The sequence below is a fragment of the Theropithecus gelada genome, chromosome 4 (genome assembly GCF_003255815.1).
Source record: "Theropithecus gelada isolate Dixy chromosome 4, Tgel_1.0, whole genome shotgun sequence".
Lineage (NCBI taxonomy): Eukaryota > Metazoa > Chordata > Mammalia > Primates > Cercopithecidae > Theropithecus > Theropithecus gelada.
Window position 1 is genome coordinate 31,451,142 of NC_037671.1, and position 16,542 is coordinate 31,467,683.

Here is a 16,542-nt window from a genome sequence, read left to right on the forward strand (position 1 = left end):
CGAGTCCAACAAAACACATCCACACTCACATAATCACTTAGAAAATGTGCTTGGAACAATGTCAGCGCGTCCCAGAGGGCAAATAAAGCCGTGAAATCGGAGAGTGGAGATGAACCGTGTTCCCAGAGGAGGAAGAGGCACCTGTCTCTAGACGTAGCGAGAGCAGTTTTTATATTCCATGGCATTGTGGTGATTTAGAATCAAGTGATTGGATTCTAAAAGTGGAGTGAAAAGCTTTTCTAGCCAAACAGATCATTCAGAATTTTCATCACATTAATGGCTTTTCTGGCCATTAGAAGATAGCACAGGGATGCGCTGAAAAACAAAAACTGTTATCGCGTTCAGACTCTCCAAACAGCTGCCAGATCACTGCTCTAGAGAAAGTAGGCGACAGCTGGGAGGCGACCTAGTCTGAGCTCACTTAACGGTTTTGTATTTCAAATCCAAAGAGCCTTTGTCTGCTCGAGGCTTGTGTTCCAGCGGCTCCTGAGAGGGGGCACAGATGGAAACCAGAAGGAGAGGCGTCACCGGACAGGGTCGTTCCTAATTCTGCTTTCCTCATTTTGGTTCTTCAAGCTTCCATTAGATTGTTTCCTAATATCTTCCTTATGGATCCTCACCTTGTAGAAGCTAAACAAACATTAATTGATTGAAAAATCCCCAAATTAAGATCCATTCTGAAACTGTTAACGTTTGTATCCTAGTTTTCTGCCTTTGCTTAGAACTGGTGCCAAAGTGAGGGAGTGAGTTCACCAAATAAAGCAAACGTCTCTGCACATTAGCCAGCTTTCCCGCCATGTTAAAAAGACAACAGGGAGGATTACAAAATTCCTTGTTTAACCAGACAAAGGCTGGAAGGGGCTCTGGGCCTGATAACGCCCTTGAATCCTAAAGTCTTTCTTAATTCCTCTCTTGAGCCAAGAGTTGGAGCATTGCCATTTCCTATCCCATTCGGAATGTTTTTGTAGTGAATATAAACTTATTTTCCTGTTAACCAAGAGAGTCATGTTTTAATTTAATATAGATTAACAAACTGTTATGATTAGGGCTATACTAACAGTTACTGTATTAAGAGTTACTGAATATTTACTGAGTTTGGGAAGCAACATCCCCCAAAATCATAAGGACCAGGAATCATAGCCTTTCTGAATTTGAATCAGCCAAATTGTTTATGATCAGGATTGTACTAACTTCAGTCACTAAAATACAACTGGGATGGCATCGTGTCCAGGGAAATATTGTTCAAGTTCTTCCCAACAAGAACGACATTGAATACCTACTGTGTGTCAGGAATTGAAATAACTTCTGTAGACACAACTAGGAAGATAGCCAGATGATAAAAATCAAACAAGGAATAGTATCACAATAAAAGAAGTACAATGTGATAGCTGAGTGCCTAACAGGGCCCAGTAATCTAGTTCAAAGCATAAAACTTTTGTTTTAGGTATAATTCTGACATTGCCCAGTTCAACTAATTTTTAAAATTTCTTTTTGACTTTTGCTGGAAAAAGTCTTAACAGATTTTTTTCCCCTAATGTGACAATTAGTACTTGAACACACCTAGAATATATTCAAGTTAATCCAAGATAATTAAACAAAATAAAGAATATGGCTGGGCACAGTGGCTCATGCCTATAATCCCAGCACTTTGGGAGGCTGAGGCAGGTGGATCACGTAGGGTCAGGAGTTGGAGACCAGCCTCTCCAACATGGTGAAACCCCATCTTTACTAAAAATACAAAAATTAGCCAGGCATGGTGGTGGGCGCCTGTAATCCCAGCTGCTCAGGAGGCTGAGGCAGGAGAATTGCTTGAACCCGAGAGACGGAGGATGCAGTGAGTCGAGATCACACCACTGCACTCCAACCTGGGAGACAGAGCAAGACACCATCTCAAAAAAAAAAAAAAAAAAAAAAAAAAATTATTGGACCTCATGAGACTTACTACCACGAGAACAGTATGGGGGAAACCGCCCTTATGATTCTATTTTCTCCCACTGGGTCCCTCCCACAACATGTGGGAATTGTGGGAGCTACAATTCAAGATGAAATTTGGGTGAGGACACAGCCAAACTATATCACTATCCCAATGGGATCCTCCTCCAAATAGACCTGTACTCACAAAGAAAAAAAAAATATGTGAGTGAATTGAAAGGGTAAATAATTCACATGAGATCTCCAGTCAATTTGATGCAAAAGTGCTCAACTAACATCAGAATCCAAGACAGCTGACTGAGGGATATGAATACCAATACTGGAGTACGGAGATTGTCACAACTGCAGTGACTTCATATTACCCTCAGTTATGCTTTCTTTGTTGAGAATAGGGTGATTTGCCATAATACTAGTTAGTAGCTGTCAAGAATTGAATTTTGTCCCCTGAAAATTCATATTCAAATCCTACCCTCAGTACCTCAGAATGTGATCTTATTTGGAAATAAAGTAATCAAAGAGGTAATTAGTTAAATTGAAGTCATATGGAGTAAAGTGAACCCCTGATTCAATATAACTGATGTCCCAATAAAAAGAGGAAATTTGTCTGGGTGCAGTGGTTCACACCTGTAATCCCAGGATTTCGGGAGACCGAGGTGGGCAGATCACCTGAGATCAGGAGTTCGAGACCAGCCTGGCCAACATGGTGAAACCCCATCTCTACTAAAAATACAAAAATTAGCCAGGCGTGGTGGCAGGGGCCTGTAATCCCATCTACTCAGGATGCTGAGGCAGGAGAATCACTTGAACCTGGGAGGCAGAGGTTGCAGTGAGCCAAGATCACGCCACTGCACTGCAACCTGGGGATAAGAGCGAGACTTCGTCTCAGAAAAAAAAAAGGGAGGGGGGATGGAAATTTGAACATACACACACATGCAGAGAGAATGCCATGTGAACATGAAGGCAGAGATTTGGTGATGCAATCACAAGGAATTTCAAAGATTGTCAGAAAACCACCAGAAACTAGAGGAGAGGCCTGAAACATTCTCCCTCACAACCCTCAGAAAGAACAAACCCTGATAACACCTCAATCTTGGACTTCTTGCCTCTAGAACTGTGAGATTATAAAGTTCTGTTGTTTGAGCCGCCTAGTGTGTGCTATTTTGTTATAGCAGCCCACGGAAACTATTGCAGTAAGCAGCATCCTCTGAGAAATAACTAAGATGTGTCCTAAGATTTCCCCCAAACTTTACTAAAATGAACTTATTTAAAAAGAAAACTAGTAAATAAGGGGTGAGATGAAGTGAGTGTGACAGGTTCATATGCCTAATTAAAAAGCTGAACAAAAATTTGAATTCAAAGATAGAAGAAAATAAAAGGCTCAAGGAAAAGTATGTGTCAGCTTAGCGATCCCAGTCCATAGTTTCTGAGAACAACCAGAGGTGGGGATAAACAAGGACCAGTCAGAATGGGAGTATCTCACAGATGTGTGGGAAGAAGAGAGGTTGAGCCTGGGAAGAAAAGTTAAGCTAAGAATAGGAGTTAGAAAGGATGGAAACCAAAGGATAGCACAGGGATGGTAGAGGAAGGGGCCATCGTAGGAAGTGGTAAAAGCAAAGACTGTGAGCTAGGAGCACAAAGCTGGCTGGATCCTGAGGGTAATGAGTTACTGTAGTGAGTGTAGTGAATGAGTTGAGGTGGGGGAAAGTAAGAAAATCTGGAGAACAGAAGATGGAGATGAATATGATCTGAGATTAAGGTGGGAAGGTAATTTAGGAATAAGGGATGGAGTGGGTGCACCAGAGAAGGTATTTTGAGGTAGGACACAGAAGTGAGAGGCATAGCTGGTGGCTACAGAGGGGACCCTACAGAATGGGTAGACTCAAGGAGAAGCTAGAGAAATGCCAGTTGGGAACACCACATCAGCTAGAGGAATAAGACTGTTGGTCAGTGGAAAGCAGGCAATTGGCAGGTATCTATGCTAAAATGTTGGGCATTTTGCCCTAATATAACTTTGCCATGAGATTGAAGTGCCATTCAGTGTCTAGTGAAGAATGTTGGTATATCACGTGTGTACCATCTACATTCACCAGTGATTTTAATACAGCATTTGTGACACTGGATTACCAGAAAGTCCTTTCAAACTTCTCTAATGGTAGCTTTGACACTAGCAACTTAGCACAGTACTCCAGTTTAGTCCTTTTCCAGCCTGAAAGGCTATGTTTGAGTTCGGATTTCACCGTAATGAGGCAAGAGAAAGTAAAAGTACTAATAGTTAAGCACAGTAGAATTGCTAGTCCTATATCAAATGGATTGACTTTGAGAAGAAATTGCATTACATCAAGTAGCCTAGGAATATGAATATTAGATCATCACACTTTGGACTATTACTCAAGTGAAATAGTTATTTGAACCATAAACATGCATTAAAAATCTTGATGAGCAACCAGATATAACTGAAGGAAAGATGAAGTACTTGACCTTTAAAGGTAGAAACACAGTTACATGCCACATAAGGACATTTTGGTCAACAATGAGCCACATAGATGACAGTGGTCCCATAAGACTGATTATAATGGAGCTGAAAAATTCTGATCACCTAATGACATTGTAGCTGTGGTAACGTAGCCCAGTGCATTATTCACATGTTTGTGGTGATGCTGGTGTAAACAAATCTACTGCTCTGCCAGTTGTGTAAAAATATAGTACATACAATTATGTACAGTACCTAATACTTGAAAATGATAATAAATAAGTATGTTACTGGTTTATGTATTTACTATAATATACTATACTTTTTATTGTTATTTTACAGTGTACTCTTTCTACTTATTAAAAAATAACTGTAAAACAGCCTCAGTCAGGCCCTCACAAGGGATTCTTGAAGGCATTGTTATCATAGGATATGACAGCTTCCTTCTTGGAATTGCCTCTGAAGACCTTCCAGTGGAACAAGATTTGGAGGTGGAAGATGGTGATATTGACAATCCTGACCCTGTCTAGGCCTAGGCTAATGTGTATGTTTGTGTCTTCATTTTTAACAAAAAAGTTTTAAAAGTTAAAAAAAAAAAAAAACTTTTCAGTAGAAAAAAGCTTATGGAATATGAATATAAAGAAAAAATGTTTTTTGTACAGCTTTACAGGTGTCTGTGGTTTGTTTGTTTGTTTGTTTGTTTTTGTTTTTTGAGATGGAGTCTTGCTCTGTCACCCAGGCTGCAGCGCAGTGGTGTGATCTCGGCTCACTTCAACCTCTGCCTCCCGGGTTCAAGTGATTCTCCTGCCTCCGCCTCCTGAGTAGCTGGGATTACAGGCGTCCGCCACCACACCTGCCTACTTTTGTATTTTTTTTATTTTTAGTAGAGATAGGGTTTCACCATGTTAGCCAGGCTGGTCTCAAACTTTTGACCTCCAGTGATCTGCATGCCTCAGCCTCCCAAAGTGCTGAGATTACAGGCATAAACCACCATGCCCAGCCAGGTGTTTGTGTTTTAAGTGTTATACAAAAGAGTCGAAAAGTTTTTAAAAGTTAAGTTTACAAAGTGAAAAAGTTACAATAAGTTAAGGTTAATTTATTATTGAAGAAATAAATATGTTTCATGTAGCCTAAGTATATAGCATTTATAAAATCTACAGTAGTGTTCAGTAATGTCCTACATCTTCACATTGACTCACCACTCACTCACTGACTCACCAAGAACAACTCCTACCAGTCCTGCAAGACCAATTCATGGCAAGTGCCCAGTACAAGTGTACCATTTTAATGGAGTGCAATGGCGCAGTCTCAGCTCACTGCAGCCTTCACCTCTGGGGCTCACTCCATCTTCCCATCTCAGCCTCCTGAGTAGCTGTGACCACAGGCATGTGCCACCACACCCAGCTAATTTTTGTATTTTGTAGAGATGGGGTTTCACCATATTGCCCCGGTTGGTCTACAACTCCTGGGCTGAAGCGATCAACCGTTGCCTTAGCCTCCCAAAGTGCTGGGATTACTGTCATGTGCCACTGTTCCTGGCCCCATTTTTATCTTTTATACCACATTTTTATTATACCTTTCGTATGTTTGGATACACAAATACCACTGTATTGCAATTGCTGACAGTATTCAGTTCAGCAACCTGCTGTACAGCTTTGTAGCCTAGGAGCAATAGGCTGTACCATATGGCCTAGGTGTGTAGTTGGCTATATCATCTAGGTTTGCATAAGTACACTCTGTGATGTTCGCACAATGATTAAATCATCCGACAGTGCATTTCTCAGAACATTTGCCCCTATTGACACACGACTGTATAAAGATTTTTATCTTGGACCTGGCGTGGTGGCTCACGCCTGTAATCCTAGCACTTTGGGAGGCCGACGCAGGCTGATCACGAGTTCAGGAAATTGAAACCATCCTGGCTAACACGGTGAAACCCTGTCTCCACTAGAAACACAAAAAATTAGCTGGGCGTGGTGGCAGGCGCCTGTACTCCCAGCTACTTAGGAGGCTGAGGTAGGAGAATGGAGTGAACCCAGGAGGAGGAGTTTGCAGTGAGCTGAGATCACACCACTGCACTCCAGCCTGGGTGACAGAGCAAGACTCCGTCTAAAAAAAAAAAAAGGATTTTGACCTTATGAAAAAATATTGTTGTTGGAGATATCTCTGACAAAATTTACCCACTTGAACAACAACAATAGATCTAGTATGTTTTTAAATGACCATTTAAAATGACCACAGTATAAATGTAAAATGACCACAATACAAATGTAAAATGACTACAATATAAATACATACCCATATCATAAGGGAAAAAAAGAGAGGAAGAAAACTCCAAATAAAAAAAAAAACACCAAACACAGCCAATCAAAAACCCACCAGTAATTCAAGTTCCGCATAGTAAGTGCATGAAGTAAAACCATTTAACCCAGAGGCACAGACAGAAGCCTCAGTGAATGATAGCAGCTCTACCTTAGTGCTTCCAGAGCCAGAACTCACGGCCTGGGGCCTATTTTGGGGCAGAGCTACAGAACTGAGGCTCCTGCAGGAGGCTGGGAGACTCCAGAGGCTTTCCCACCATGGAGAGGCTCTTAGGGAAAATAAGAGTCAAAGCAGTATCTCTGTATCCACTGGCCCTTTAGTCATAGACACATGAGCAGTTCACAGACATTTTAAAAGTCAAGGGCCGGTGGAGGTGGCGTAACTTAATCTCGCCAGGTACAGTTCTGCCAAGGAGAGAGAAGCTTCTATTTTACGTTTTGTCTTTCCAAAACTGTCCCAGGACTAAGAAATCAGAATTGCCACTTCTTGAGATCCCTACTTTGCAAAGCTAGTTATTGGGGGGAAAAGCAGATCCCTTAAGAATTCAGGGCCTTCTGGGATGGAAGAAATAGACCCTTAAGCCCTATTCCCTCAAATCGAAATTTGGGGTTATTTGCCAGTGGTCTGAGATGGTTCTGACCTCATCCTAAAGCAAAGGAAGACAATTGAAACAAACTTATCTCATGGAAAAGGGAAGTTGATAACTTGGGACTGTCTTAAGTAAAAGGAAAGGCTTGTTTTAATTTATCATATGACTCTAGGTTCCTGATAGGAAAATTAAACATTTTTTTAAACAATATTTCAAAAGACGGCTATTTTAATTGGGTCAAACCAGGCCTAATTTTCTGTAGCTTTTCTGCCAAAAGAATATTAAGAGAAGCAAAAGGTAGAAAGAAAAGGGGCAATTTTCTAAAAACATAAAAATGAGCAGAGAACTGAAACCTCGAGAAAAATCTTCTATTTGCTGATCCTATTCCTTAACATTGAAAAGCTAAAAAGATTCCTTTTTGTTACCAGATAGAAACTCCTCTGAGCCTCCATTTAGTGGTTTCTACAAAGTCTTGTGCTAGAGAAAATTGGATGTGAATCAAGGTTATTTAGCGAGGAATATAATTTGTTCTTTCCATATTAAGGAGAAATGAGATACAGCAGACCTATAAGGTAATGTAGGAAAATCTTCACACAGTTTATTCTTAGATTGTGATCAATAACCTCTTGGTAATTTAAAATAAAATACATCATGGTGGGTAGACAGAAATTTAACAGTAATTCTCTTTTCTTTCTTGTCCGTATTGGGCAAACCTGGGAAAGTTTAAACATTCAAGGGAGGAAATCTGGCAGTGTTTGGCAAGAACCTCTGAAATACGAAGTAAGTTGTAACCTGTGGTCAACTGGGGATGAAAGGCAGACTTTGGGGACTACCCTACACTGCAACTAATATAAAGGACCTAAGAGAAGGATGGTAGGTGGGAAGAGGAAGACTGTTACATGTTATGCACTGAAAATGCAAATAAGTAAATAACTATAAATCTATCACTTAAATTATTTGCTGAAGGAATAAATGGAAGACTCAGGCTTTCTGTGACCAAAATAAAATAATCTTTTTTTTTTTTTTTCTTGGAAGGGATATAAAGCGTGCATAGCTTTAACCTGTGGGTAGCTGAAGTATTAAATCAGTGAAATGTATAACTTCTCCAGGTCTCTTATATGAAATAAATTTAGGGAACTGATGGGGAAAGAGTGGCACTGAGGGCCACTGGGGGCAGACATTAGGAGCAGAGTGGGGATGGAAATTTCACTTAAGAAACATTCTCCAAGACCCTCCTTTTCTGAATGCTTTTCTCATTTGCAAAAATATTTTCAGGACAAAGGAAAGATCCTTCCAGAAAAGACAGAAAATGTTTTGCCAACGACTGTTTTTACTTAGGGAAGCTACTGAACTGCCCCCCCCCCGCTCATTCCTTGCCGCATCTCTGCCTTGTCCGAAGTTGGAAGTTGAGACTAAAGCACCAAAATACAAGAGACGCTGCATCCCAAAAGGAGATTTTTGTGTATTCTGCGAAATACACAAAAGAGCTAGCCAAAGAAAGTCCTCACACACGTGCATGGTATAAAAGCACCAGTTTTAAAAAGAGAAGTGTTTTTGTTTTTTTGTTTGAGAAGCACAGTTGAAGTGAGCAGTTTTAGAATCAGTGAAGCAAATTTAGAGATTTCAAAAGAGATCAATATAGAAAGAATCAAATCCACACAATCATGGGAACGCTATGAAGTCACTGGCAAAATGCAATCACAGAAGGAAAACGTCAGTGTCAAAATGCTACTATTTCACCTCTTTGTGTACGATTTCTGAGCGAACTGCCACGTTTGGAGACGCTAAATTTACCCAGTACCTTCGTAGCCTCCGGCCTGGGAAGAGTACATTTTCTTTCCTGCGAGCTTGAGGTGAAATCCATCTTTTTCTCATTGAGCCCCAAAAGGTGAAACCTGAGACCGGAGCTCAGCCTACCGTTGCATCGCCCACCACAAACCCAGCACCAAAACTCAGTGAAAAGATGAATTCGTTCACAGAACATCCACTTAGGATTTTTATTGATAATTGTCCTTTTATTGATAAATGTTCCTTCCACCACCGCCCTAATGGAACAGGGTCCAAAGTCACTCATCACATGTAAATGCGGCTGAGAATGGAAAGGAATTTTTTTTTTTTTTTTTTTTTTTTTTTTGTTGAGACGAAGTCGTGCTCTTATCCCCTAGGCTGGAGTGCAATGGCGCGATCTCGGCTCACTGCAACCTTCGCCTCCCGGGTTCAAGCGATTCTTCTGCCTCAGCCTCCCGAGTAGTTGGGATAACAAGTGCCTGCCACCAAGCCCGGCTAATTCATGTATTTTTAGTAGTGACGGAGTTTCACCATGTTGGCCAGGCAAGAATAAGATTTTAAAAATGAAAGAGCTACAAGCGTAACCAAAGCAAGATGATTAATTTTCAGATTCCACAGAAATGGGCTGTGACTGTTTCTGTGAAAGAAAGATGGTTCTGGAGCAGAGATACAAAAGAGTGGAGATGCTGGGGATCGAACCCGGGACCTCATGCATGCTAAGCATGCGCTCTACCACTGAGCTACATCCCCACCTTGAAAAATACTGCTATTTAAACTACTTTTATGAAACAATATAGAAATTGACCTCTTTAGTTTCTTGTTTTTAACATTTATATTTATTCTTTCATTAATGAACGTTAGAATTTCCATTTCCCCTTTTTGTAGTCCTCTATCACCAAGAAATTCTGATTAACCGGCATCTTGTGGACATTTGGTAAGGATTACGAACAGCCCAGAGGAAATTTCAGTTAAGAAACATTCTCCCAGACCTTCCTTTTCTGAATGCTTTTCTCATTTGTAAAACGATTTTCAGGACAAAGGAAAGATCCTTCCAGAAAAGATAGCAAATGTTTTGCCAACGACTGTCTTTACTAAGGGAAACTACTGAACTGCCTCCAATTCCTTACCCCGTCTCTGCATCCTATTCCCAAACTCCAGAAACCGCTATGCACCTTTTCTTAGAAAACAAGGAGGTAGTGAAGGAATTTCTGTTACAAAATTAAATTCTTTCCACTCCGTTAGCAACTGGGACGGTTAAAGGGTAAAGATGTTGGATTGCCTCCCGCGGCCCCCTGATCCGCATTTTTTCCAGAGAATACAAATCAAATCCGGAGAGTAGGAATCCTCAGATCCTACTCTGATTCTTTGAAACGAAGACCCCAGAATGAAGTTGGAGACATGTTACTTCTAAGATTGAGGCTAAATCTCTGCTTCTGTGGCGCATTATTTTCTGTAGAGGGAATGGTTCTCTCTACAGAAAATGTAGAGAGATGGTTCGGAACCCTGTCTCACCAAGGGAACAGAGAAGGCTTTGTACCTGCGTAGAGAGTTCAGGAAGTCCTCGGTTACAGTCACCTGTGACCGAATCTGGAAGGATGGATAGGAATGTCAAGTAGAAATGAGGGGAGGGCTGTGCGTGGGAGTGTTCAGAACGGTTGGAGTTGGGAGAAGGAGCAAGGTGGGGAGGAGGCTATAAAAGGTAGCTTGGCAAGATGACACCAGCAATTCTCACCCTACCTTGCATTTACAGCCTCCAGAACTAAATGTTTGTCCAGAACTCCAGAACTAAATGCTTGCACTTGCAGCCTCCAGAAATAAATGCTTGCCGTTTAAGCCACCCAGTTTATGGTATTTTGTTACAGCAGCCTGAGCTAACTAAAAGATGGAGTTTATTAAAGAAATGGACATGTGTCAATGAATATTATAAAATTCATTAATCTAATGCAACATATTAGAGGATTAAAAGAGAGAAAAACATGTAATAATCACAACACTTTCCGAAAAGTTTTCTCACTGCTGAGTGGAAAATAGAAGTAATAGTACTAAGTATCTTTTCCAGATCTGACATTCACATAAACACGCACTACTCTAGACCCCAGTACACACCTGGAAGGTAAGGAACAAATCTTAAAAAAGACTCAGACAACTATTAACACCTCTGCTTGGAAACAAGATTTTTTTGGAATCATAGTGTGTCTTCTTGTTTCTTCCATCACGATTCACTTTGAACTTTAAAACTGGTAAGTGTGGGAAGTGAAAACCCCTGGCCAAGATAGAGTGACAGGAACCAGAGTTACTATTCCACCTGAATCAATCAAAAATTTCTAAAAAGGCAAAATCTGAAACAATGAACATTAGGCAATGAAGTACGGTGATCTCTGAGAAATGAGAAACAAGATGAGAACAATGAATGCCTCAGCTTACTGCCTTCAGAGGTGTCTCCAGGCCACCACACAGGTGTTATGGTTAATTTTATGTATCAATTAGACTAGGTTAGAATGCAGAGTTGCTCGGTCAAACATCAGTCTAGAAATTTCTGTGAAGGTGTTTGTTAGATGCGATTAAGATTTAAATCGGCCGGGCGCAACGGCTCATGCCTGCAATCCCAGCACTTTGGGAGGCCGAGGCGGGTGGATCATGAGGTCAGTAAATCGAGACCATCCTGGCTAACATAGTGAAATCCCATCTTTACTAAAAATACAAAAAATTAGCCGGGCCTGGTGGCGGGCACCTGTAGTCCCAGCGACTCGGGAGGCTGAGGCAGGAGAATGGCGTGAACCCGGGAGGAGGAGCTTGCAGTGAGCGGTGATCGCGCCACTGCAATTTGCGTAGGCTGGGCACTATGGCTCAGGCCTGTAATCCCACAACTTTGGGAGGCAGAAGCAGGGGTATCACCTGAGGATAAGACGCTTAGCCAACATTGTGAAATCTGTCTCTACTAAAAATACAAAAATTAGCTAGGTGTGGTGGCACATGCCTGTAATTCCAGCTATTCGGTATGCTGAGGTACAAAAATCACTTGAACCCAGGAGGCGGAGGTTGCAGTGAGCTGAGATTGCATCATCATGTCCCAGCCTGGGCAACAGAGTGAGACTTTGTTTCAAGAAAGAAAGTAGACTGAGTATAGCAGATTACCCTCCATTGTGGGGATGGGCCTCACCCAATCAGCTGACTTGAAAGAAAAGGGAAACCGAGGACAGAATTATACCTCCAAGCTGCCTCCAGACTCAAGATACAACATTTGTTAACTATCGGCATGATGTAACAAATCCTAAAAGCAAGACCTTAACAATTTCTTAAAAAGGAATCCATGCACTGCACTGATTTGGGAAATATAAGTTTAAATCATTGTTTCTTTTTAATAGATGGTTGACTACTCTTTGGTAAGAGAGGAAGGATGGCCTCCCTTTAGCACAATCACTTTAAATAATTGTATGGGATAGCCATAATTCCCTATCTGGGAGAGCAAAAAGCAGGACCTTAGAGTGCACTGAGAATACTGATGATGTGAGTTGTTTCAAGAATCAAGAAGGGAATTTCTGGTGGATATATTTTGAGGTGTATTCATTCCATGGTGTAGGCATTCTTGTCTTGTCGTAAAAGCTGCCACCAAGACTTTGGTGCCAGAATTATCTTTGAAAAATATATATCACATCATGTCACATATGTATCAATAGGTTCATATTGTGCCATCATGTCAGGAAAACAGTCTTAGCTACTGAAAAGAAAGTTCCCCTGAACTGGAAGGGCAAGGGAGGGAGGGATGCCACTAGGAGTAGATTGAAATAATATCTCAACAATAAGCAGTCAATCATATAAAGATAAGGAAATGGAACATTCCATGGAGAAAGAAGAGATAAGGTAACAAGTTCTCTGGTAGAAACTAACTTAGCTGGTTCAAAAATGATAAAAAAGGAAAGTGTGATTGAAGTTTGATAAATGACTCTAGAGGCTAGACTTTGTAGAACTTTGTAAAGGCAAATAAGAGTTGGAATTTTATGCTAAAAGTAATGAAATGGAGGGTGCTACTTTGATTGTTTACCTAACGTTCAGTCCTTCTTCCTTATCTTGTAAAAATTTAATTGTTTTCAGAGGGCGATGTGCCTTATCACAGGGGATGAATCATAGTGTAATTAAGGCATGGTTCTTAACCTTAACAGAACCAATCCTCTCTCTTTACAAGTTTTTTGCAGCACATTCTTTAATATCCTGAAATAAAAGTGATAGTTAATTTAAACTAGACACAGATACAATTTTCCTTTCAAATTCATAAGACTCCTTAACTGGTATACATATGAGAAATAAAAGGATAGTAATTCAAAACAGGTAAGAAGACAACATATATTTCCTTATGGAAATGATTAGGAATGACAATCTTTTTAATACTCTCAGCAAAATAAATAAATGACTATTTTAGAAAACACGATACAGTCAACTTCTTGTACCTCTCAAAAGAATTAGTTTGAATAAAACAGTAATGAAGGCACAGGTATGTAGTGTTGGATGTTTAAAGCCAAGAGCCATGCTTGCCTTGACAAACTGATTTGTTAATATGGTAAACTTTTTTTTTTTGGAACAAAATTTTTTGAAAACAATTTTGAAAACAATTTTTTTGAACAAAGCAGTTGTTCAGAAATAAAGAACTTTGTATTTATACAGAAAACAAAGGTTCGGAAACTATAAACAGGTTAGTTGTTTGTTTTCTTACCTACATGAATTTTCAAGAAACCATATAAAAGTCTTGCAGAATGTACAGCAATTTTTCTGTTATGAGGAATTGCTGCGTTTATTTGTAAGATACTCTTACCCCTTTAAATTAGATGCCTGTAGCAGCCACTAGTCTCTGTGAAAACCAACCCCTCTAAAAATGTCCAAGTGGAACTGTCCTGAGAAACGCTTATTCAGTCATTGTCATCTATTTCTTTTTTATAGCAATTGATTTAGAAATGAGTATGAGACACTGTTGTGGCTGATGCAATGTAAGTACAGCCTTCCTGAGAGGTTTCTGGGACAAGTATTTATCTTGTTAGAGGACAAATGTGCTAAGGGAGAATGTTCTTTGCTTTTGCCTTTACTTTCTTGCTTCAGAAACACTACTTTGAAGACAAAACACAGTGTTTGGAGCTGCTGTGATCATGAAAGAGACACTCTTGACACTTAAGGACAACAGAATGAAAATGTCGCTGGAATAAGAGGGTCCTGATCCAGATCCCAAGAAAGGGTTCTTGGATCTCACCCAGGAATGACTTCAAGATGAGTCATGGAGCACAGTGAAAGAGGCAAGTTTATTAGAAACTATTCCATTACAGAGTAGGGTGTCAGAAAGCAGGAGGAGGAACATACTATCCTTTGTTAGTTTCTTCACTTATAAGAAACTATGAGGGGCCGGGCGTGGTGGCTCACGCCTGTAATCCTAACACTTTGGGAGGCCGAGGCGGGCAGATCACCTGAGGTCAGGAGTTCGAGACCAGCCTGACCAATATGGCAAAACCCCGTCTCTACTAAAAATACAAAAATTAGCCAGGCTTGGTGGTGTGCACCTGTATCCCAGCTACTCAGGAGGCTGAGACAGGAGAATTGCTTGAACCTAGGAGGCGGAGGTTGCAGTGAACCGAGATCGTACCACTGCACTCCAGCCTGGGCGACAAAGTGAGACTCCTTCTCAAAAAAAAAAAAAAAAGAAAAGAAAAGAAAGAAAAAAGAAAACACAAAAAACTATGAGGAGTTATAATTATTAACTTGTAATATATAGATGTTCTCACCAAAGTTAGGGGCTACTGTTTCTATCAATGACCATTAATCCTTCAACTCATTAAGCCTGCTCATTAACATTATCTTTCAGTAAAGTGGGCTGCACTTTTAGGACATCTCGACATTCTGCAGGCTTGGTGGGAGGTGTTCTGTATGACCATAAATATTCTGCAATTACAATTGGTGGTCAGATTAGAATGTGACTATTTTCAGATCATGAGTATTAACCTTATAGATAACTTGTAAGTGTCTCGCTATTTCATTCTGGTCATGTTTTATTAAACCAGAGGCCTAGTAAGCAGGGGTTCCTCTAACAGAAAGATTCAAGAAGTCTGGGTCCTTGATGACGTTGTTAAGGTGCTTTGTCAACCCTTCCTTCTGACCTCTTGCTATGTGGTACTAATAAACCATTCTCATTTAAATGACTGATGGTCAGGTGTTCTGTTAATGGAAGCAAACATATGCTAATTGAAACAGAATTTGAGGTAGGAAATTATATGTAATATATGTATATTTAAATTTATTATTATTATTAATAATTGTGAGACAGAGTCTCTCTCTCTGTTGCCCGGGCTGAAGTTCAGATCTCAGCTCACTGCAACCTCTGCCTCCCAGGTTCAAGCGATTCTCCTGCCTCAGTCTCCCAAGTAGCTGGGATTACAGGCCCATGCCACCATGCCTGGCTAATTTTTTTCTTTTTCTTTTTTTTTTTTTTTTTGAGACTGAGTTTTGTTCTTCTTGCCCAGGCTGAAGTGCAATGGCGGAATCTCGGCTCACTGCAACCTCCACCTCCTGGGTTCAAGCAGTTCTCCTGCATCAGCCTCCTGAGTAGCTGGAATTACAGGCGCCCACGACCACGCCTGGGAAATTTTTTGAGCCAGAATGTAAGCTCATTGAGTGGAGGGAATTTGTCTATCTTTGTTCACTATTGTATCTACAGTTTCTTTTTTTTTTTTTTTTTTTTGACGAGTACCGGCAACTACATAGTGCTTAGTCAACATTTATTGAGTGAATATTTTTGGCTTAGGTAGTTTAAAGTGGAAGAGAGGTGTGGGTGGATTCCAGATACACTTTTGACATAAAATAGATGTGATGTTCTGTTGGACAGCAGAGAAAAGATAACACTCAGCTGTGAAGTGGCCTCAGTCTAGAGAATACCCGCACTCCCTGTGGCTAATGCAGACAGCTCGAAATTTAACAGGGTCCAGAGGCCATGGTCCAGGTGAGGGAACAGTCATTACACTCTGGGTTCTCAGAAAACACGACCCGTGACAAACATTCTGCTTTGCAACCCTGGACCAGAGTAGTTCTCATAACCAGGGCCAAGATAAACTAGCAAGAAATCCGCAGTCAACCACCTAGAAACATCCAATCAACAAGACTTGTAGTTTTGGGCTTAAAAGTCACCGAATCAGGGCTCAGCTGCCTTGTCCAATCAGAGCTCAGCTGTATCAACCAATTGGAACTAAGCAAGTTTGAATCCCTCATTTGCTTGAGTGAACCTGATTGAGAATAAACACTGGGAAGACTGAATTTTCCCAGTCTCTACATTGTTTCTCAGAAAATAAAAGCTGTCCCTTTGGCCTCCACAGATCTCATGTCTGCTTGACATCTCCACATGAATATCTAATCAGCATCTCTAACTCAACATGTTCAAAACTAAAGCCTTGTTTTTTCTTTACCTCCAAAC

General features: G+C 40.6%; 1 non-coding gene across 1 annotated transcript; it reads right to left on the reverse strand.

Moving 5' to 3' along the window:
- Positions 1–9,779: 9,779 nt before the first annotated feature.
- On the reverse strand, positions 9,780–9,851 carry TRNAA-AGC. The gene has a single exon. It is a non-coding gene; the product is annotated as a tRNA-Ala (tRNA).
- Positions 9,852–16,542: the final 6,691 nt, after the last annotated feature.